Raw genomic sequence first — 24,743 nt, 5'->3', positions numbered from 1 at the left:
TACTTGTGAACATATTAGGCAAACCGTTAATCCAACCTGATCAGATTTGGACCTTCGTTGTGGCACACGTCAAATCATGTGTTCTTGTCTTTAACTGTATTTATTTATTTATTTTTAAAAAGGACTTATATATAAGGTACTTCTTCTTAGAGATAGACCGATATTTTTTTTTCAGGGCCGACACGATACCGATTATTAGTAGTCAAGGACGTTAGGATATTTGAAAATATTGACATCAAAATTTGAAAAAATACAAACTTCTGCTCTCAAATTTTTTTTTTTAAAGAAGCTTATGTTTATTGAACAACTTAAGGGTTCGTAAAAAATTGGGAGTTTAAAAAAAAATCTTAGTCAATAGACATATTTTTAAAAATCTAACAAAAAGTTCAGGGATCTCCCATGTCATCAAAAGTTATTTAAATAACTCCCTATTGTTTTCTACATTAAATAAAGTTCTCCAAAATTTCATGTCTGAAGTATTACATTTGTACTTATCTTAGTTTTTATTTCAAACAAAAAAACGAAGGTGCAGAGAGTTCCCAGAGTTAGCAGCATCTCAAAAAAAAAAAAAAATTAGTTCCCTGAAGTTAACACTTTTTAAAATAGATCTATTATCGGCCACATGATTCTTCAAAATGGCCGACCCCGATTGTCGTCAAAATGCTACATTACTTAATATTTCTGATTTAAAATCCGAAATTATGGAAGGCATTTGTAAAACTGACCTAAGAATATCTGACTTACTCACTCTATAAAGTACCTTGCTAAGCCCCCCCCCATTATTCCATACGATTTTACATTCTCACTGTCCAAACTATAAGCGATACGCCTTATCACACATCACCATGTCATAGATCACCGTTTCTCTCCGCAGTCATCTCCCTCCTCTGCCTTTTCCCTCCTACACCCGTCGAGCGGCCTCGTTGAATGGATTCTGTCAAAGGCTGATTCTGGATGTCCAAACGAGAAAAGAGTAAAGAGGGCCTCAGAGAGATCGCATACTTTTTGAGCTTCTCCAAGGTGATGTCAGCCCTCCCCCCCCCCCCCCCTTTTTTTTTTTTTTAAAGTGTGACAGTGCACAGTGTTCCATCAGACTTGTTCATCTACTAAAACATTTGTCAAAGTTGGGACCAGATTCATCATAACGGCAAATGGTTTGCCAAGAAATTTCACCAGATGTTGGATTTCCTCTCCTTAACTACAATTGGTCCCACACCTGATTACAAACTAGCACTTTCATTGACTGGAAATGCTGAGCTTTGCTTCTTTTTGGGATTTATCCTTCCTTAGCTCTGTTTGAATAAGAGAGCATCCCATTAGCACAACAGGTCGCCGTATATTGGCGTCGTTAATAATGGATTAGTCAATGAGAGTGTAGGATCCAGGAGACGAGAGCACAAAAACAAGGAAGTGTAAACAATAATGATGTCCTTGAGCCATAATTGTGTATGTTTTCTTGCTGTTTAAATATAACGGTCACTTGAGCTCACAGAATGAATTCAATTCCATCAAGATGTTTATTTGGATTTGTTAAGATGAGAGCTTTGGAGGAACGCAGAATAGCAGCAGCACAGTAGTTGTCCATACGGTCCCAAGACGAAGCAAATATCTGTCGCGCTATATCCGAGAATGTCCTGCACATCCGAGCGTAGATTCCAATTATAGATCCAGGTTTTCTGTTCTATTTGGTTTCCCCTCAGATTGAGCTGAATGCTGCTTCTCCTTCAGCAAAACAAACAGGGTGGCATTTTTTTTTTTTTTTGACTGGATTTTTTTGTGAGGACAGCCAAAGAGCGTATTTTTAAAAGCATGTCACTATGTTATTCTTGAGAGAATGTTATCCAACGCTGGCTGGCAGAGGAAAGGAGAAGGTGCAACTTCAAAGTGTAACTGTGTGTAACGACCATCTGTTAGTTCAGACGTATGATTTCCACACTTGAGGAAAGCCTTAGTTTGAGCGCGGGATCTCGTTATCTTTGATAGCTATAGAGCCCCTTCAAAGCTTTACAAATCCTTGTGAATAGCGTTTTGCCTGCTAGGGCACTGATTTGAAACTGGTGGGTCTAAAAAAAAAAAAATTTGAATTTTGGGCCATATACGCTACTTCAAATTCTCCTTGATCGAACACATCAGACAACAAATATTGCAATTGCTCATGCTGTGCAGCACAGGTGACGTCATTGGGAACGAATGTGAGATCCAAAAAAAGGCAGTGATAACAGGATTGTGTTTGTCCACTGCAGATGCGCCATGCATATCGTCTCAGTGCCGAGGAGACAACCACCATCATTATTTGGTTGGTTATGGGGGGCGGGGGGTACGGGAACCGAGTGTCCAAATCCAATTCAGTCTAACTTTGACTCTTAAGCCTGTGAAACTCAATGGAGCTTCAATTAGCCAAATTAGCAATCGCTTTTTCAAGACAGGATGCCAAATGCACCTCGAAGGAACTCAAAAATCCTCACGATCCAAATAGACCGGCAGATTGATCTCTCCCAATGAAGCTGCGCCAGTTGGTTGAATTGCGTCAGATTAGGAACCCGCCAGCCTAACTTGATTCACAACTTAATAAGTTAATGAATTGATAGTCACACATTCTTTATGGCAATACAATAAGTTATTGATAAGTTGACTAACGTGGTTAAATGCATCAACTTTTTTTTACAATAATCTAAAAAAAGTGTCTTAAAAAAAGTGAGCACACCCCTTAAATTTGGTAAATATTCCATCATATCCTTTAACAGAACACCACTGAAGAAATTAGACTAAACCACAAGCAACAAAAGTGAGTACACCCCTAAGTGAAAATGACCAATTTGAGCCCAACGATTTAAATTGTTTGCTCACTATCAATGCATTAACGCGATAAAGACGATGCACTAACTTTCTGTACAAGATGGTCTATCCTTTTAAAATGATTTTAAAGTACTGAAGCCCAACCCTGCTTACACACAAACAATCACACACCTTTCTAAACAAAATATATTTCCATGAAAAATAACCACACATTATTTTTTTTTTTACACTTATCTCAGAAGGTGTTGCGCACATGACTCACAACAACTTGAATCTTTCTGCCCTTTTGCTACTTGCAGGACTTTGAGGGGTCAGAAAACGCTCACAGTTGAATTCTATTAAGCGCAAGTTCAAGCTCCAAATTAAAATGCAAATTACCTCCGCCATAAATGTGCGGGAGAGTATAGTCAGAGATAAGCTACATCCTACCCTTTCTATTGGCAGCACTTATGGAGTACCAACAGCTTTTATTGTACAACATAATTTAATTCAGGGGAACAAAGTGTCTCAGAACTGTGTCTCACATTACGCTTGGTTCAAACGACACATTTGAAACAAAAAAGGAGGAAGCTACAGAACAGTTGTGTCTTTTCTCATTTTAATGATATTTTTTCTTCTTATGTCCAAGATTTAAGGCCTTGTGCACACACAGGGCTGGACTGGGATGAAAAATCGTCCAAGGCGTTTTTGGCTAACCCACTCATAAATAGAAGCGCATAATTGTAATATATGTATGTGCTGCCCATACAAATGTATTTTACCATTATATATACTGTATGCTAAACAGTATGCATATGCACGCTATCGTCTCTCTCCAACAGCCTGGTGCAACTTTATAGGGGAGGGAGAGATTATTGCGATTTATAACATGGTAAATTAAAAATGAAAAATCTTATTTTATTGGGTTCTATTTATTCAGCTCTGTTCAGTATCGTAAAATTGTTGTTGTTTTTTGGGATAATAATCGGTCAGTCATGCCATAATATTGCACTTAAGGATGCAAATGAGTGGCCAAGTCAACTGTTGTTGCTTTTTTTTTTTAATGTGAATTAGGGCTAGGCAATATGGCCCAAAAATATAATAGATTTTTTTTCTGGCATTCAGGACATTCATAGTTTGCGCTTAAATGCCACAATTAAGAAGTTGGTAGCTATTGTAAACATGTCTTGTAAACCCCCCCATCGAGCATTATGTCATGTGTGTCATGAGCAAAATTACAACTCACAATAACATTTGGATGTCACAGAACATAAAAAAAACAGCTTTTAATAATGCAGAAGACAAAACTCGATTTCACGATTTAGCAAATTTTCAACGATTCGACTTTTAAAATAGCGATTGATTGAATTCATTCAATTTATTTATTTATTCAATTTATTTATTTATTTAAATGTGAGAGCAGAGCGTTTTTATATATTGATTGATAATGAATTATATTTATATTTATTTTTGTATTTATTTCAACATTTATTTTTATATTTATTTTTAGTATTTCGTTTTGTATTCATTTTTACTTTTATTTATTTATTTATTTCGGGATTTACATTTTTGTTGTTGTTTTTATTTCCATTTATATAATTTTTTTTGTATTTATTTTTTTTATTATATTTTTTATATCCGTTTTTTTTTTCACTTTTAGTGATTTATTTAATTATTTTGTCTTTTTTTTTGGGGGGGGGGGCAGTTTTGGTCCTCCATAGACTAAAAAGTGACAAAATAAAAATGAGATGGCATTGACTAAGTGTGATAAAAACTAACAAGTGTGATTGAAATTGGACTAAAACAAACTAAAATCAACACCAGGGTACGGGAACATATTTCGGACCCTGCGGGCATATGAACAAGCACCAAGATATTAAAATAATTTTTGAAAGCAAATCATGAAGCGATGAAACCATGAAAGGTCACAGCTCTTCGTTACAGCTGATGTGCCGCTTTCTGACAAAGCGGCGCACATTAATAACTACTGTCTGAAAAGGTACATTTTTTTAATTGACCTGTCAAATTGTCACAGCAGGTGGATACACTCACCTGCTTTATTTGTGATTGCTCTTCTTTGCTCATATCTGTTTCCGCCTTTGTGCTTTCCCGCCGTTTTTCCCCAGTGGGAGCGCCGTACCTTTTGGGCACATGTTACCGAGAATATGAGGCGAATGTCAGCATCAAGGAGATAACGGCTCAACTCTCACTGGTTTGTTATCACTGTGCAACGCTCCGGAGCAGCACAGCTGCAGGAGCGCAAGTCTTATCGCGTCCAGGTAAGGTGAAAGAGTAGCAGCGGGATGAGACTCGAAAGCAGACGAGCATGAGCCCCTTCAGGCGCCCCCCCCCCAACATTCTCTGACTCCATGTCTGACTTTAGTTCTGAAGGGCCAATCTTTGCATTTCTATAAGTAGAAACGTGTTGTCATAATCCACGCTTTAGTCATCCCAAGGACGATTAGAACGGTGCCCTTCGACACAGCAGGTGACGCATACTCTGACAGCTCAGTGCATACTAATGAGGGCTTAGGGCACTCTGTTATTATAGGTCACTTCCAAAGTCTGCGCTTAAGTTAAATGAAGGGAAAAATGTCAAAAAAAAAAAAAAAAAAACATCCCTTCTGTAAACACTGCGGTAAAAAAGGTTATGAAACATGTAGGAAGGCATCCAGAGATCGTTAATCACTTGTGATGAAAAGCATCGGCATTCAAGGCTGCAATGGAAATTGTCCGCAGCTTCTCTTGGCCTTCGGAAAGAGTTCCTAAAAACTAAAGGGGGCTTTTAAGGTACGTATTTTGTGTTTTATTCAGTAACTCATTCACTCCCAGCCATTTTCACTGAAGCAACCCCCTTCGCTCCCGGCTGTTCGACTGGATTTTGACTGATTTTGCAAGGTCTATTGCTATAAAAACATAGAACATACCAAAAGAAAGATTAGAGTCTCTTTTATCGGGAAAAACTTATATTTTTATCTGTTTCTGCATTTTAGCATTAGAATATAGCTAAGTTTCGTCATTATTCACAAACCTGTTGAAAAGAGCTTGTTGCAACATGGCCATGGCTGCTGATCTCTTATACTCTGCTGCCACCTGCTGGCCATTTTTGTAATAACTACCATTGCTTTAAGCTAACTTTTCATGTCAGAAGCTGCATCAAAGCCTTCTTTATGCTCTAGCATAAAAAAAAGAGGTATAAATACGTTTTTGGGAGTGCAGGATAAAGTATTAAAAACATATTTATACGTTTTTGGGTTTGAATGGGTTAAAACAGAAAAAATGCTCATAGGCTGTTTTTAAAATTTGTGTTGGCTACATAAAAAAAGACACTTCGTAAATGCTTGAAAACGGGTAACAATAGTTATGGAATTTTCTTTAGAGTTTTGCTTTATAAATTTAGTTAGTTGTAATTAGTTTTTATAGTTTTTTTATTTTACTTTTTCGAACATGCTTCATTTATTAGTGTAAGTATTTGTGTTTGTTTTTAAACTTTTTTTTGTGTGTTTTTCTTGTGTGCAAGATTTTTTAACGCAATTCTGCAAGCAGCCAATCATATTGTGCCAATATTTGCGGTAATTGAAACTTTTTGACTTTTTAAAACCACTGTAAACTGTCAAACCGGTCATGGGCCCATGTCTAGTTATAATTAGGGGAGTCAGGCGATTAAAATTGGTATTCATAATTAATCGCATGACTTCATGAGTTAACTCGCGATTAATCACAAATTTTATATCTGTTCTAAATGTACAATACAATATTTCATTTAAGTTTTCATACTCCTGTTAACATAAAAGTGGGAAAAAATGTTAACTTAAAAATATGGCTGCATCTTTTAGTCATTAATACAGTAAGTTCATAATAATTCATAAAATGTACTGTACCGTAAAAAATGTGTGATATTAATTTGTATTGAAGCCATATTTTTGCCACTAGATGGCATAATTGCGTTTGTGAGACGTTGATGCATTTTTCTTTTCATATTAAGAGCTATCTAATATTTAACATGATGTAACTTGTGAAATTTTGCTCATTTTTAAAATTGTAGTACAGGCTTTCCAATTAAGGGGCGGTTATTAATCGTGCATTTAAAAAAGTTAGTGGCGTTAAAGGAACTTTAAATTAATTCAAAATTAGTAATAATTTTGACACACTTGTTTTTACTATAAGGAGACGCACATCCTGGGCACAACATGACAGAGCAATTCTTAGTTTTTTTTTAACACACACAAAAAGAGAGCGTTAATCAAAGTTGAATATGTTAATTAACTTTTTAATCATAGCAGACTTCTGCCACGTATTTACAAAGCGATTAGTCCATATTTATTTCTTCATTCATTTTTGCAAAAGAAAACTACTTTGGTGTTAACTTGACCTTAACGAGGATAATGAAAAGCCGTTGGAAGTGCTGGCTCATAGGGTTGCGCGTTTACATAAGTGACTGTGCAGACATCGAGAGCGAGCCAAAAACTAATCGCCGTGATTAATTACAGCGGCCATATGGTCAGCAGCATCTCTGTGGCAATTGCTGTTTGACTGCTTGGGCGGTGCTGGGAGGCTTGCTGACATTTACACAAAGACCCTGGATCCAATATTCGTTTTGGGCTAAAGTTTGCTTTCCGTCACACGTATGTATTTTTGGTCTTGTATAGAAGCGGGTGTAACATACATTGGGACTCATCAAGTAAATGTCAGGTAGCCAATAACCAATCAACGTGATGATGAAATCAGTGCATGCAGACAGAAAAATAGAACATCTGAAATTTTAATATATTGTATTTTGTCTCTCGCAAACTCTTGTTATGTTTTCTCCAGAAGTTCTTCATCGTTATTTTTTTTGCAAACCATGGCTTAAGCATCTGTTAATGACTTTTTGAACTTTTTTGTAGATGTTTTCGTGGTCCGCAGGCATAAATAAATACCGTTTTTTTTTTAATATATATTTCTGTTGAAAATGCATATTTTAGTTTTTAATGATGCAGCCTGTGAATTCCAAAGTGGTCTCAGGGTCCTAAATGCAGCTGCCGTTTCCTGTTCCGGCTGGTTTCTTTCCCAAATATGCGAAATGGTCAATATCTTATTATGGATTATTATGAATACTTGTTATTATCTAAGTGGAAAATCCATAGTAATTCAGTTTTTCTTTTGTTTTTTTTTCAATCCAAGTTTTGCTGTTCTGCCATTCTGTTGTTTTCGCTTCAGATTGGCCAGTGAGACAGAAATGCCGCATCATCTGCAAAATCAATTTCCTCAACTTGAAGGTTGAGAGACCACTGAATTCTTGTTTTGTGTCCCGCTACTATTTTGCATTTATTTATTTAGCATGATCCGGTCCATTGCGATCAAAAAAAAAAAAAGAAGAGCGATATAAAATGACTTCATTTAATATATTGAAAGGTTCTGTTGTGAATCAAACCAAATGACAGAAGGCCTCATTTTTGTTCCATTTAGCAAGTCATTGATTTATTTTTTTGGGGGGGCAAAGCAGAGGAAGACCTCAACATTAACCTTAAAATGTTGAAATTGCCAAACTGTAGGCGTAGGCCAAAGACAGTGCAAACACTTTTCACAATTTTCAGCAGTGAAAAGTTAATATTTGGTCTCTTTGACTGCCAAAAACGTTAAATAACGTTACGTAAAATCCTATGGAGGAGTGCCAAAGACGTTAAAAGACGTTTTTTTTTCAAAACAGGTGAAACTAACCATTTTCTATTGTTGATTAGTCAAAAAAGGAATAAGGTAGAAACAAACTTTTTTTTTCTGATGGAAGATGAGAGTCCAATCTTGTTTTGGCAGTATGTGTGTTTCCATAGTCCAAACACATAATTTTCTATGGACCTTGAAAGATCAGTCAAAATGCTTAAAATCGGCTGGCACCCACGGCATCCCTTTTCTGAAAATGTCTGGCAGTCAAAGAGTTAATGTAATAACTTCATTATTTTTCATATACAATTTTATTTTTTCCCACTTGCTGTCGACTGATGATGACATCATCTGTGCTGAGGAAGTAGGTAACAACCAATCATGGCTCACCTGTTTTCTGGGTTTCGTCAGTAAACTGAGCCATGATTGGTCGTTACCTACTTCCCCATTAAAGGTGATGTCATGAACAATACTGAGCTCTCCAGGAAAAAAAAAAAAAAGGTGATGTCATCTTCAGTCGACAGCAATTAGATTTTTTTTTTTAAAGGTATTAATTGTACATGAAAAATAATGAAGTCATCACATTAATTATAGTCAAAAAATATATATTTTTTATTCCTGAAAATGGCTCAATGAGTCAAGTATCCCTTTAAGTGCTACACAGGCAATATATAAACCATATACAATATAATAGCTTCTTGTTTTGACAATGATACGTAGATACCAAGCGCAATAAAACGATCGAGATAATAGTATGCTCTGACAGAACTCGTTTTCCAATTCAGGCTAAATTAGTGTAGAAGTTGATGTGAGTAGGATTCACTCGTAATCCTTGAGTCCAATCCGTCCTGACAAACAGCGTGATACGATCCCCTGATGTTCTCAACTCCAAAACGTCCATCCCTGGCATTTCTGTCGTCAGACCGGATGACTCGTCGTCAAACCAAATCCGAAAAAAAAAGCTATGCTTGATTCCCTTGCGTACGGACGGACATGAGTTGTGAATGCGACAAAATATTCGTCCTCCCCCCCCCCCCCCCCCAAACGTCTTTGCAAAGAAAACACCATTTTACTTATTAATCACATTGAGAGTATGAAGCGTGAAATGAAAGCCATCCGACTAAACTACTTCGGCCTTGACTAAATAAATAGTCCTTCAAGGGAAATAACGTGACGATTGGTTTGGTGGCAATATTTGAAGACGAAGCAATACGTCCCATATATGGTGTGATGATTTCATGGCTTTGCGCAAAGAACGTTTACTTGCAGTTTGGCTGTGGAAGGGTCAACATCTCGGAGGGAGTTTTGTCTCCATATATTTAAGCTGGTCGCTTGAGCTTTGATAAGGCATGTCAAACAGTGACAAAGTCACTAAGTTGGCGAGACAGTCCACGAAGATGTTTTATTAAATTTAAATTTGGTCAGTTTTGATCAATTATACACTTGTAGAATTGTAGTTGTCGTGTTCCTTTTCAGTTTGTGCTAAATGCAGTGTGTCACGTGAGGAACGGAATATGGACCCAAAAGCAGACTGGACAAGAATGCGGGAAACTGGAACTTAACTTTAAAAATACAAAGGAATCACAGAGAGCAGGGCTGGAAAAGCTTGACCAAGAAACCTCGACATGCTAACAAAAGTATGCGAGCGCCACGTGTTATCTGGAAACACCAATTGACGTAATACAACTGCAGGGTTGCTTCTTGCGTCATTTTATAAAAAAAATATTATATAAATAAAAGAAACAAATTTACAATATTTTTTTGGGCAAACAAACACTTTTTTTCTTTTTTTTCTCAGAAACAAACACTTATGTTTACGATGGCGTATTAGGGCCGCGTGTAAATATATTTGTTTTAGAGGGCAATATTCAGAGAGAAAACCCCCGCAAATTTGTCACTTTATAAAGTCACAAAAAAAAAATTATAATAAAAAAATTAGAATAATAATTTTTTTTAATAATAATAAAAAAATAAAATAAATAAAAAATAAATAAATAATAATAATAAAAAAAAATATATATATATATTATATATAGGTGGCCCTAATACACCGTCGTATATGTTATACGGATTATTGCAAGAGTTTCATAAGGTAGGCTGGCTTTGAGATCCTGGAGGTGTCTGATTTGTGATTGGATGAGTGACTCGAGGGCGGGGCCAGTAGAAGTATCCCATCGCAGAGGTCTGCATGGATGTAGCATAATTCCCCAACTATAACAAAAACAATGACTTCCCATTTACATAATTACAATTTAATCCTATAAAAGGCTAATTGTTAATCACATGTATTTATTTTATCTTACACTGATGCTTCATAGTTGGCATGAACATGCGCATGCAGAACATATGGTGGAGGGGAAAATAAAACAAACCCGTTTTCAAGATAAATATCGCTCTATAAGCCTTCAAAGTGAAAGAGGGTCTCCTAATAGCATTCATCAAAGGAACCATGTCAAGCCCAATCCATATGTTTTACACCTTATCTGATGACTTTAAATTTGCAATCTCACTTGAGTGATAGCGACACTGCTGCTCACTGGCAACTTAATTACAGATGTTTGATAAAAAGGGCGGAGAAAAAAAAAACATACTAAACTTTTAAGCTTCCAACCGCACTGTATAGAACATTCAAATGAGCTGAATATGTGCCGGACATGATGAGCCAAAGTGAACAATTTACAGAACTATACTGTATATCTTCTTTATGCATGCAACTGCAAAATAATATTTGAGCTGGCTCTGGAAGGCGGAGAATTATTACGATAAGGGAATATTTCTCTGAATGTTCTGAATTGACGTTGCCGTGGCGAACGTCATGCAAGTTCGCAGCATAGCAACGACACGGGCTAGCAATGCTATGCTACGTAGTTGAAAGCAATTTAACTTTTCAGAGATTTCACCTGACAATAACAAATCAGCAGGCATTTCATTGACGGGCCAAGTAGTTAACAGGTCACCGCTTTGTCATTTACTAAAACAGCGGTTTCCGAACTACGGCCATTTTTCATATACTAAAAATGACATTTGACAGGATAAATAAATAGAAAGAAAGAATGAATGAAAGAAAGAAAGAAAAAGAAAAGAAAAAAGAAAGAAAGACAGACCATTTTTCATATACTAAAAATGACATGATAAATAAATAAATTGAAAGAAAGAAAGAAAGAAAGAAAAAAGAAAAGAAAAAAAGACACCGACCATTTTTCATGTACTAAAAATGACATTTGACAGGATAAATAAATAGAAAGAAAGAATGAAAGAAAGAAAGAAAGAAAAAGAAAAGAAAAAAGAAAGAAAGACAGACCATTTTTCATATACTAAAAATGACATGATAAATAAATAAATTGAAAGAAAGAAAGAAAGAAAGAAAAAAGAAAAGAAAAAAAGACACAGACCATTTTTCATGTACTAAAAATGACATTTGACAGGATAAATAGAAAGAAAGAATGAATGAAAGAAAGAAAGAAAAAGAAAGAAAGACACAGACCATTTTTCATATACTTAAAATGACATGATAAATAAATAAATTGAAAGAAAGAAAGAAAGAAAGAAAAAAGAAAAGAAAAAAAGACACCGACCATTTTTCATGTACTAAAAATGACATTTGACAGGATAAATAAATAGAAAGAAAGAATGAATGAAAGAAAGAAAGAAAAAGAAAAAAGAAAGAAAGACACAGACCATTTTTCATATACTAAAAATGACATTTGACATGATAAATAAATAAATTGAAAGAAAGAAAAAAGAAAAGAAAAAAGAAAAAAAAAGACACCGACCATTTTTCATGTACTAAAAATGACATTTGACAGGATAAATAAATACATTGAAAGAAAGATAGAAAGAAAGAAAGAAAGAAAGAAAGAAAAAAGAAAGACACCGACCATTTTTCATATACTAAAAATGACATTTGACATGATAAATAAATACATTGAAAGAAAGAAAGAATGAAAGAAAGAAAGAAATTGAAATAAATAAATACTTTTTTCAGTTTTGGAGAGCTTTTCTAGATATGCTAAAATACACCACCGGATAAAATAACACAATTTATCTTCAAAACACGGTTAGGCATAAAGATAATTACAATTTTAGAATCAAAATATTTTCTTCCACTTTCATATGAACAATAATGATCCCTCAAGTAACTATTTTAAAAAAATCCTCCGTTTACTGCAGTTTGCTGGTTTGGGTTCTAAATGTGGAGATGGGATTTGGTTACTGTTCAGTACAGGTTTGGATACAAGGCAGAAGACCCCCCCCCCCCCACCCACCCCAAAATCTGGAAAATCCTCAACCATTTGCCTTATCACCTTTAACAGAAAGCTGTTACGTGTTTTTGTAAACAACTAGAAAATATAAACAATGTATAATTATTGCTTGATTGGTTTCATTTTTCTGTATGCAGCCCGCTTGTGCGGTCAACCGTAACGAGTAAATTATTCCCGCTGTGTCAGATTGTACCCATCTTGATGACGGAGAGAAAAAAAATATATATATTAACGAAGAAATAGCTTAGGTACAATTTTGAAGAAAGCATCCTTAACATGGTTGACAACAACTTAGCATAAAAAAGCATCTACCCAATATCCGACCTCTGTCCTCCCCAGTTGACCTGAACAGAATGAAAACGCTATTTGCACCCCCCCCCCCCCCAAAAAAAAAAGGCAATCTCCACCACTGCTCACTCAAGCCTGCCAAACTGTATCACTGAAATAAAATCCCGGCTTCAAACCAATTTCCTCAAACTCAACTGTGAATCATTATCATTGGACCAAAATCACTCACCGAATCCGCCCACAGGTGCGCCCTCGGCAGCGACGGCTCAACTGTACGCACCCTCTCTCTGCGTGAAACTGTTAGGAGATGAGACTCAAGTCTCCCACGGCCAGTAATAGGGTTAGGCAAACTACAGAATGTCCTACTTGCAATACTGGAAGTAACAGCAGACAAAACAAAGACAAACCATCATTTCAAAGCAAATGGCAGGAAGTGATGCCAGCTATGTTGATTCTTAAAAGGAAGAAGGGATTAAATCCAACTGTTTATCCTCACAGGCTAACCCATAAAAGTTTTGAAATCCTTTGAAACCCACACAAAAAGAAAAGAAGGGTAATCACAGTTTTCTTAGACTCACAATGTGTGTGGTTTTGACTGAATATCACAAAACTCAAGGAAAACTCAAGCGCAAGAGTAAAACTGTTGAACTCGTTCAATGCCATTGACGGCTATAGACGTCAAAAATTCATTTGAACTATTTTTATTAGTTTAACATTTTTCCCACTTTTGTTAACAAGAGTATGAAAACCTAGAATTGTTTTATTAGAACAGATACAAAATTTGTGATTAATCGCGAGTTAACTAGTGAAGTCATGCGATTAATTACGATTAAAAATGGTAATCGCCTGACGCCCCTAATTTGTAATAATCTTTTCTTTTTAAAAAAAAGAAGAAATTATTAAAAATTGGAAAAAAAGAATTAGAATATATATATATTTTTTTTTAACAAAAAGATTATTAAAAATTTTTTTTTTATCGTAATTAATCGCATTACTTCACGAGTTAACTCACGATTAATCATAAATTTTATATCTGTTCTAAATGTACCCCCAAAGAATTCTAGGTTTTCATACTCTTGTTAACAAAAGTGGGGAAAAAATATTAAACTAATAGAAATAGTTCAAATGAATTTATGACGTCAACGGCAGTGAAGGAGTTAACATACCATGCATATTTTTCGGAATGTGGGAGGAAACTGGAGTACCCGGAAAAAACCCACGCAGGAACGTAGAGAACATGCAACCTCCAGCCAGGAAGGCCAGAGGGACAGATTCGATCTCACAACCTCTGGACTCGGAGGCAGACATGTTAACCATTTGACCAGCATGCCGCCTGCTATGAGCATATGTTTATAATCTAACATAAATTATTATTAATTTATTTAAACCAGATAGGAAACTGAGACCAAATGATCATTTTACAATGTCAACTTTAGGGCTAAAATAAAATGACAAATTAATAAGTAAAATAATTTATGAAACATCCGCTAATTTATGTTTTTAAGTTACCCAAAAACTAGTGTAGTCCAATTTAATCAAAACGTTTTAGTACAAATTACTCATAAAAGCATACCAAGTTACGCCAACTTAAAAAAGTTAAGTTAGTAGTAGTTTTCATAAATCTTTGAGTATTGTGTACCTAATCTATTTCATTATTTTGAACGTTCAAGTTGCCATGAACCATGAACAAGCCAGCCGCAGTTACGCTTTAGGCCAGAGGTGGCAGTCACGAGTAAATGGTGTTATGTTGTATGTTCTTTCAGCAAATTTTGTAACCGACTTTTGTTTTCTCTTCTTTGCTCTGAATGTTGTTAACTACTGTGTTTGTTGACACTTTTAGGTGTTGTCTTTCTTTGTGTAAAGCGCATTGAGTTGCCTTGTGTTTGAAATGTATTAAACCTTTCAGTCTTGGTAAACACCACCGAGAGAAGCATTAGAGTCGGAGACTCGCGCTCTTCCAAATAGCTGCTTGAGATTAGAGTTGGTTGAAGCGGCGCCACATGTGCCACGACACTGATGAAGGCAACAGCAGGGGCCACACACTCAACGTCCCATCTCCATGGTGCAACATATTAAAGTCTCATTTGCTCACAAAAGACATTCAGACATGCTGTTAAGTCCCACCGGTGTACCAACAAGTGGTGACAACAAGACAGATGTCCCCCACTTCGTCTTAATCACTGCTCATATCGGATCACCAATTCAAGCTTTGTAAGAAAAAACTTTTTGGGGAAAAAAAAAAAAATATATATATATATATATATAAATATATATATAAATATATATATAATATATAAAATATATATATAAATATATATATATAGCGTAATCAAGCACAAACAGGCTTGGGGAGTAACGGAATGCACGTACCGCCGTTATGTAATCAGATTGCAAAAAAAAAAGTAACTGTATTCCATTACAGTTACAGGAAAAAACATGTAATCAGACTACAGGTACATTTTATGAAAAATGGGGATTACTTCAAGGGATTACAATTTCTACAATGAGAGAGAGTGAGAGAGAGAAGGACGCGCGAGTGGGACTGTCGCTACACGTCGGGGAGGTGTGAACGAACGAACTGACTCGTCGTGTCCGCCACAAACAAGCGGGCAGTTTGAAAAAGATTCACGGACGGGAGGAAGAGATGGCGACCGGTATTCACTGGCACTTACTCGGAGCGAAAGTTTGAGCTGAGAGTCCAGCGGGATGCTACGCGCTGTAGCTTCTTGCTAGCTAGCCCGCTAGCCTACAACCATAACGCGAGTTACACCTTCCAAACAAATCTTCCTCCCACCAATGTCACACATTGTCATCCTCATTGGATGAGTATCTATCTATATCTATATCTATATGGCCTTCTATCAATCAATCAATCAATAGCCTACATGCTTTTTAATTACACAAAGACTTTTGCCATTTGTAGGCTGCCTGGGTCCCTATCATCCGCAAATAGCAGAGGCACATTGTATAGAATATATATTGTGGTGATATTTATTTTTATTTTGTCTTCATACTCAATATTGGAGTAATCCAAAAGTAATCCAGTTACATTACTTTAATATAATGGTACTTGGATTACGTTACCAACTACATTTTTTTAGCAGGTAACTTGTAACTGTAATGGATTACATTTTAAAAGCAACCCGCCCAACCCTGAGCACAAACAATGTAGTTTGTCACAGTTTTGTTTCCCGTATTGAGATGCCGTTTGCTATTTTGAATGTGGAAAACGGGAATAATGGAGAGAATCCCTCTAAAAAAGCAGCCAATGTTCTTACTGTGCAGCCAGTGCTTTAAAAGCTGTAGGCAGGGATAAAAGAAATGGGTTGTCTCGTCATTGAAGGGGATTCAACGCAGAAACATCCTAATCTGCTGTTACTTCCGTTGTAAACAGGCGTGTCGAGACAGCTTTGTCAAACTGAGCGCCGTTTGCTTTGTGCTGCGGCTTCTTTCAACACATTCAAATGGAATTTGGCATCTTTCGCAAAGTATTTCCCATACGTGGGCCTCACCGTCAAAAAACACAAGTATACTGTAACTAAAATTACAGCTACAAGATATGATGAAGTGGAAGAAACGACTAACTCGAGTCTTATTTCAATTTATTCATTCATTAGAATACCAAAGCTATAAAAAGCATTATCATAGAAAAGGTCATATCGATAGCCTCTTTAATAAAAGCAAACAACATTGCGCCACACTAATGCAACTGACATCATACATTTATTTGAACTCTGCTAACTAAAGTGGTTAGATTTGTCTGTCAAAAGGTGCTTTGCCTGACGGAACGGCTCGCTGTGATTGAATTCTTACCTGGTTTTAGGTGAACTAATGAATACGCACATACACATACTCACCCACATACCAAAAAAAAAAAAAAGCGCAATGATGATGACATGTCAAATCGGTAAAATTACCGAATGAACAATACTGAGCTCTCCAGAAAAAAAAGAAAGAATTCTTACCTGCCAACAACGGGATGTTTCCTGATTGGATAAAAGATGAAAGTGAAAACAACCTTGCTGGAAACAAATTTGAAGGGCTGGGTTTTAAAAAATCGAATAATCGATATTGAATCGATTTTCCGTTTCAAGCCTGTCATCGATTCATAAAACAAATGAATCGATTATTTTGTATTTCTCTTTTTCCCATAAATTCTTAAGAAAATAGAATTTTAAATGTCTTTTTTTTTTTTTGTATCTTACTGATTTCTTGAAATTTACCGTTCACATGAATTTAAATATTATAATATTATTATAATTATAATATTATTTAAATATTTAAATATTTTATTACATTTTTTGAAAGACCTGACTTATTGCATTTAAGACAATTTAGAATCTCTTTAACTCATTCACTCCCATCCATTTTCACTGAAGCAACCTCCCTCGCTCGCTTGAATGAATTAATAGCTTAGGCTAAATAAAGATTTATGTTTAACACATAGTAACACACTCAAAAAAAAGGCGACATAAAACTGTTAATTCAGCTAATATGAGCCAATATTCACCACGCCATCTTCCTCCTTCTGTTCAGTCGTTCATGGCATATGTTCCATTATTTCTCCTTAAATCACGACTCCCTTGCCAGCTTCCCCCTCCAGTCCATAAAGTCTACGGCTTTCTGTCTCATATCAATCAGGTTGGTTGTTATTGAGTAGATTTAAGTGGACATTTCCCTACAGCATGCAGTCTAAATAGAGCCTGATAAAAAAAAAAAAGAAAAAAGGAAAGATTTAGTCACTTGGCCTTTTAGATCGCAGCCACTGCGGATTGAATTTAAGAGCTCATTTGATAAACATAAAAAGCAATATTTCCCAGCCTTTTTTTTGGGGGGGGGGGGGGGTTGAACAGCTTATGAAAGCAAATAGGAAGAAATTGTTTATGCAAGACAAACCAGCACGATTAACTTTAACATAAATATGACAAATTCGGGTAAAGTTTTACCATTTGACTCGATGCCGGTAATTTCTCACACGATTGCTGGCCAGTCTGTGTCGCTGTGGGAGTGATCACAGCTGACATCAATCATTCCCTTTAAAAGTGTTGTGCTCAACATAACGGAAGCACATCTTCGCTACCGTTATTCGGCCGCCCAGCGGGATTAAAACAATACAATGAAAAGATTCAGGTGTTTGATGACAGCTGTTCACATATTCATGAATAAAATGTGTTTGTGTTAGAACAGTGTTAGAAGACTCTCTTTGTCTTCCGCGTGTTCGCTGTTGTTCGGGTAGAGAGAATGTTGATTTTTCAGACTGGAGATCGGGGAACAGGGTCCTTCGAAGGATTTATTTTAAAGAATATTCTGGACACAAGCAGGTTTACAGACAAATGGCTGCAGTTCCTCTCGCAAGTGTGTAGTTACAGCGGACTCACAGCATTCTTATACGGACGCTCCCCAACTTACGAACGAGTTACGTTCCGAGCGATCGTTCGTAAGGTGAATTTGTTCGTAAGTTGCTTCAGTGCTATATTTTGTATTATAATTTATGTTTAAAGAGAATACGTACAGTACTGTACTACGTATGTTAGCGAGAGAGAGCGAGAGACACACACAGTATGTACATGTACGTAATAAGATAAATAAAATGAAGTTTAACTTACTTTTGGAAGATGTACTCGATGCTTAAGGATTTGATGGAGGAGGAGGAAGAGGAGGATTTTATATCATGAGAGGTTCTTCGTCGTCGCTGGAATGGGCTTCAAAAGTTACTTCCTCCTCCGTAACTTCAATGTAGGAAGAAGTTGAGGGTCGCGGAGAAGAAGATGAGGGTTGATGAGTATCTTCCTTGGAGGATTTACTAGAAACTGGCCGAAAGAAGCGATCTAACTACGATTGCACAGTTTTCTTCTTTTTTCATCATAAATGATGCGGTAGCACTGTATGGCATCATACAATTGATTTGCAACCTTTGTGCAACGTTCAATATTTGGGTCTTGCTGCTCGAAGAGTGCGATGGCTTTATCTATGAGCGACAGGCGTTTCTTCTTCTTCCTCCTCCTCGACACGTTGCTGAGCCTCCAATGCTGGGTGAGCTCTCACAGCGCCAAGCGTCGGTACTAGTGGCGGAAAGAAGCACTACAGTACTCGGAAAAAGGTACGCAATACAAAATCTAACTTACAGCATCTCTTTCCGAACATTTTTTGACATGCGCGCAGACATGTTCGTATGTACCGTTGTTCGTAACTCGAATGTTCGGAAGTAGGGGAGCGTCTGTACTATCTTGAAAACCCCTCAGAAAACAGCCCCCAGCCCTGAGTTCAATACACATGACGACAGCCGGAAGTAGATAAGACTTTTTACACTTTTACAGCATATCATCCAATACACATTGAGTTCAACCCCAGACACTGGCCCATTGATGTGGGAACAGACGTCCTTTAGACATGATGACATGAGCAGAAATTGCGACAACACTTACAAAGACACATCCACAGATAAAAGTTCTACTGAGGAAATAAGTAAATTAAAACAGTTATGACTAAATCTAGGCAGAAGACTCTCAACAACAGCTGTCTACCCTGCGCCATTGCTAGACTTGGTCTGAGCAGATGTAAGTTTTAGCTGAACTTTTTGCCACCTTCTGCAAACTTTTGACTGTTGAAGACCAGCGGGCCAAATTGGCGAAACACCGACGGCGGTGCCTCGCCTCGCCTATTGCTAAGTTGCCAATTGCAAGAGTTCAACAAGAAGACACAAAAAAAGAAGCAACTCAGTCACTCGCCGGACTAACTGAAATGCAGAGTTTGTTCAAAGGGACTACAGGAGGGTCAGGATGCTGCTAGGTTGATGAAGCAATTATCCCCGCTGGAGGAGGAGATCAGCTTGCTGAAGTGTGCCTGTGAAGTCGGGATGTCTGATGGAGCTTTCATGGCTAACGCGATCCGGGCTGTTCATCCTCTCTGGCCTCCGGAGAACATTACGGGACTTGTGTTCTCTGAAGCACTATATCTCTGTGAGCCGGCACATCTGCACCTTGGCACTTCCTTTAAGTAATTGTGTCAATGACTGCTTTCATTACTTGGGTTTGTGTCATGGCAATTAGGCTGGAGGAGAACCTCCGTTTGTGTGATTCTGGTTGACTTCCACAAACAGTGTCAAGGGAATGAATTAGTTGCAATCTCAAACTTCCGCTATCGTTAGCGTTAGCATGTTCTCAGTAGCATTTTAATAGTTAGAATCACAAGTGTTACAAGTAGAATGAGACCAACTAAAGGGCTTTGTTATTCCATGAGTTTTCCTCCAAACTATATTTACCCGTTTCTTGTGGTAGTTTGAAGTGCTCAAGTTTTGAATGTCCTTTAACCCTGGAGAACCCAAGAACCCTTTTCTTCTTTGGAAAATTATGAATTATACATTAAATGACTGCTATAAGTTCACTGAACACCAAAATATATGTTTTTTTCAATTTTAAACCTTTATTCCCTAATTTAGGATTAGGGCGAAATTTGACCCTTTTGGGATTTAGGGGTATCATTTCGAAAAATCTGAATAACAAAAACTGTCAGTAAACTCTTTAGAATTTAAGAAAATAATCAATCAAATACACAGCTACATTGAACAATATAATTTTTTTGTTTTATTTGTTGCATTTTAGAACTGGATTTTGAATGTACAAACACACTTTGACAAAATCACTGCTGTTATTTGAGTAGCAGAATTTATAGGGGCCAAATTTGACCCCGTGGGTTCTCCAGGGTTTTAATTTGCTAGTTTTTGTGAATGGAGAAGGAGGTTAACCCAATCACTAGCGAGAGTGCGTCACAGACCCGATCCTTTCACTCGATTGCTTCAGAAATCTTTTTTTCAAGTAACCTTCCAAAATATCTGACTTTTATACCAATTAGAACGCTTTGTAATATATTCCACCAAATTATAAAGAGTCGAGTTACAAAACAGGCAATAAAGTGTGCAAAATGGCTTGTTTTATGTGACGATGGTCTTCCTATTTGGTCGTAACACAGCTGAATCTGTCCTGGTTTTCGCTGTGCTATGAACTGCTTTGAAATAATGGCTGCCTGTCATAACAAGCCGAGTGAGACGGGGGGAAAATGGCATTTTTGTAGCAACCCACTTCGAGGATTGTCCGCCCAGTCTGACAGATCCTTCCTCCTCCTCTTGCAGAGAGAAGCAGCCGGGAATACATCAACCCACATCCCTGCGGCAGTGGCCGGCGCACGAGTTGCATTTTAATTGTACGCACTCTGCTATTGCACACGCATTTACCTGCGGGTGCGACTTATGAAAGAGAAAAAAATGACTGGGGGAAAAAATGTGGGGAACATGAGACTTGGTTACTGTAAGAAGCCAAGAAAGATCTCATTGAACAACGAGAAGCGGTATGCATTCACTGTAATGTTTTTTTTGTTTTTTTCATCTTAGATTCTCAAAATACTTGGGGCAAAAATAACACAAAATGCATCAAAAAGAGACCGATACCACTTTTTCAGTTATTCATCTGCACTCCAAAAACAGTTGGGTAAAAAAATTACTCAAAATCCGCCAAAAAGCAGGATTTGATTGATTGATTGATTGATGTGATTTGACCAAAGTGAAATTATCTGAAAATTTAGCCGGGGGTCTGGGGGCCGCTGGCACCCAGCTAGGTCCAGGGCAGTGCCCTGGTGGGGGGTCCGTGTTTTTAAGTACTTTCAATGCACTTACATGACAAAGAAATAGACAAAACAACAGCATAAATTTTCAATGTATATTAAACTATCCCATATAAAATGGCAGTTTTAGTCAACTCAAAATCAGTCACATTCAAAAACATTGGACTGCCTTTGCTTTTAAAAACTATCACTGAGAATATCATCATATCTAACTAATGTGATTCCTAAGTTAACACATAAATAATGTTGAAGAGTTCAAATTTCATGAACAAATAATTGTATCATGACCAAATGAAAAGTAACTCATATTAGAGCATACCACAAATGTCTTTGTTATAGCAGAAGATGTTATCTGTCGGAGTCATGTGCATACACAATGAACTACTAAAAAAAAAATAAAATCGTTTTTTTTTTTTGGGGGGGAGATAAAAAAAAGCGGAATTCCGCGAATTAGCGGAAAAATCACATCCCTGAAAAAGGGACTGACCCAGCTTTTTCAGTTTTTCATCTACACTCTGAAAACAGATAGGTAAAAAAAAAAAAAGGGAGTAAAAAAGGAACCCACAACTTTTTCAATTATTCATCTGAACTCTAGAAACAATTGGGTAAAAAATAAACCAGCATGTGTAAAAAAAAAAAAAAAAAAGAGACTGACCCAACTTTCAAAAACAACCGAAAAAATTGGGTCAAATTAAGAGCCCATATAACAGGCTATTATTTTGTAAGTTGTTCATTCATTTATTTTTTGGGCCCAACTGTTTTTAGAGTGTCACCCAAAGTGTTGGGTCGAAATGAAAAATCCACAAAAAAACAACAACAATGGGTTGATGTGTACAAATCTAAAAATATCTACCATTAAGGTAGATGGGTCCTTTTTTGACCCATCTTGGGTTATTTTTTGCTAGAGTGTAGGCACACAAATATTTTTGCATTGAAACAGTCTGCACAAGAAAGCCCAACAGTTTGACATATTCAGTACTCAAGAAAATTCACTTACTGAGATCCAATTGCAAAAACTCTTATCCTCAGATAGGAACGTGAACGGGTTGCTTAATTTCCATTATTTTGTATGGCAAATATGTATATATATTTTTAAATACAAGAAATTACAAACATATTGCGATCAACCATATATGTTCCGTTATATAATCAAGAGCAAAAGTCCTTGGCAAGCCTTCTTTTCACTTTTAAGTAAGCACTTCCACTCGCACCTTCCGTCTGGGACGTGTTCCGGGCTCAAAAAGGCCCTTTGAATGGCCGATCATGCCTGGTCCTTTTGAAACGCGGCGCTCCCATCAAGAGCGCCATATAGTAACAGATTTCAAGTGCCCCACAAGTGGCTACTCTACACTCGGCGCCACTTCCAATCTGCACTCAGTCTATTTTTGATGGAAGCACAGTCATAGTCACAGTCATATATATATTTTTTATTTTTTTTTCTTACCACATGGGTTTAGTTAAGTTAAAGGTCTAACAAATGTGCTGCAATTTGGACCTGTCTTGTAATACATCATTTTGATACAGATCGCTTGCTTGACTGCCTTTTGAGTGCAGGATATAAAGCCCACTTGCCAATTATTGCAAGCAGCCTGACAGGTTACCACACAAGGGTAGAATCCGTCTCTGACATTCATTTTACAGGGTTTAGAAAAATGATTTCATCACGTGAATGTTTGAAGCGTGCCTCCTGATTTGATGCCATTAGTTGGAAAGTTGTGATTGAAGGAGCGAGGTGAAGAAGATTGGCGATGGAAGCAGCCGCTCAACCACTGACGGTTTTTGTCGAACATTCGGTGTAAGGCGGACTTGATCAAATGTCCAGAACGAAGACAAAGAACACTGCATGGCACGTCAGCGCCCCTCAGAGTGAATGCAAGTTAGAAAACGCGATGAAAATAAAGTGTATTAATGATTTGGACTTGGATTTTTTTTATATTAGTTTGCAAGTTCAAGAGGAGGAGCATTGTTTTTCCAATGATGCAATGAAGCTTAAACAAAAGATTATCATGGTAATCGTGTTGCTAAGTGCATTCACGATATTGTACAAAAAAAAAAAGCTAAACGGCAATGACAATAAAAGGGCTGAAATTTGTCGACAGGTTATGAGAGCGCTGATGTCATCACTATAAATATTGGCATTTTGGGTATTTTCACTTTGGGGTGTATTCACTTTTGTTGCCAGACGTTTTGGTATTACCTTCAAACCCAAAAACGTGTAAAAACGTTTTTTTTTGTTTTTTTTACATTTGTCCATCACTCCCAAAAATGTAAGAGCATACAGAAGGCTTCGAGGCAGCTGACATGAAGAGGTGGCTTAAAGCAACGGTGGTTAGTAACAAAAACGACCAGCAGGTGGCAGCAGACAATAAGAGATATGAAGAGCCATGTTACAGCAAGCTCTTTTTGTCAGTGTTTTCACCAGGAATGTCAATATTGACAAAACTTAGAGAGAGATACAAATGGTCTGTTTCCGTTTTGCAACAATTAGCATTAGAATATAGCTAAGTTTCATCATTATTCACAAATCTGTTCAAAACAGTGGGGAAAAGAGCTTTTTGCAACATGGCCCTGGTTGATCTCTTATACTCTGCTGCCACCCGCTGGCCGTATTTGTAATAACTACCATTGCTTCACCTGTTTTCTGCGGTTCAGAGCCTGCATCAAAGCCTTTTGTATGCTCTAGCATAAATAAATAAAAAATAAAAAACATATGCATACGTCTTTGGGAGACTTACAATTTTAAAAACATTTAAAATAGAACATTTTGGGGAGAAAATTAGTTAAATCAGGTCTAGATAAGCTCTGTGCTTAAGAAGTGCAATCACAATATTGGGGGGGGGGGGGGGGGGTATTTGTTTTGTTCAACCATATGCTCCAGCTTCCTCTCATAGTCCAAAAACATTCATTCTCTAAATATAATACGCCTTACGCTGGCTTGCGCAACCAATAGATTACATTTACAGTGCGGTATAATTTTGGTGCAAATGAGCTTCTTTTAGAAATGTGCCTTTATCGACTTGAATTTGCATACTGTTTTAGTGAGGCTTACTAGTAGATACAGTACATCAGGAACACAGGCTTACATTCATCAACAATGGCTATTTCAATGCTGCATAATGGCGGCTGCAAAATGTAAAATCTTTACAGAGTGCAGTTTGCGTT

General features: G+C 36.9%; 1 protein-coding gene across 1 annotated transcript in view; it reads right to left on the bottom strand.

Moving 5' to 3' along the window:
* The window catches only part of nlgn3a (neuroligin 3a), a 276,135-nt gene extending 262,836 nt beyond the window's left edge, over window positions 1-13,299 (bottom strand). The window contains exons 1-2 of the mRNA XM_077577384.1: window positions 13,195-13,299; window positions 4,828-4,915 (exon numbers count right to left, since the gene is read on the bottom strand). The gene's annotated coding sequence lies outside the window, so the exon portion shown is untranslated. The remainder of the gene's footprint in view (window positions 1-4,827; window positions 4,916-13,194) is intronic.
* Window positions 13,300-24,743: the final 11,444 nt, after the last annotated feature.

The sequence above is a fragment of the Vanacampus margaritifer genome, chromosome 10 (assembly GCF_051991255.1).
Source record: "Vanacampus margaritifer isolate UIUO_Vmar chromosome 10, RoL_Vmar_1.0, whole genome shotgun sequence".
In the NCBI taxonomy this organism is placed as follows: Eukaryota; Metazoa; Chordata; class Actinopteri; order Syngnathiformes; family Syngnathidae; genus Vanacampus; species Vanacampus margaritifer.
This window is presented reverse-complemented; position numbering and strand designations above follow the sequence as displayed.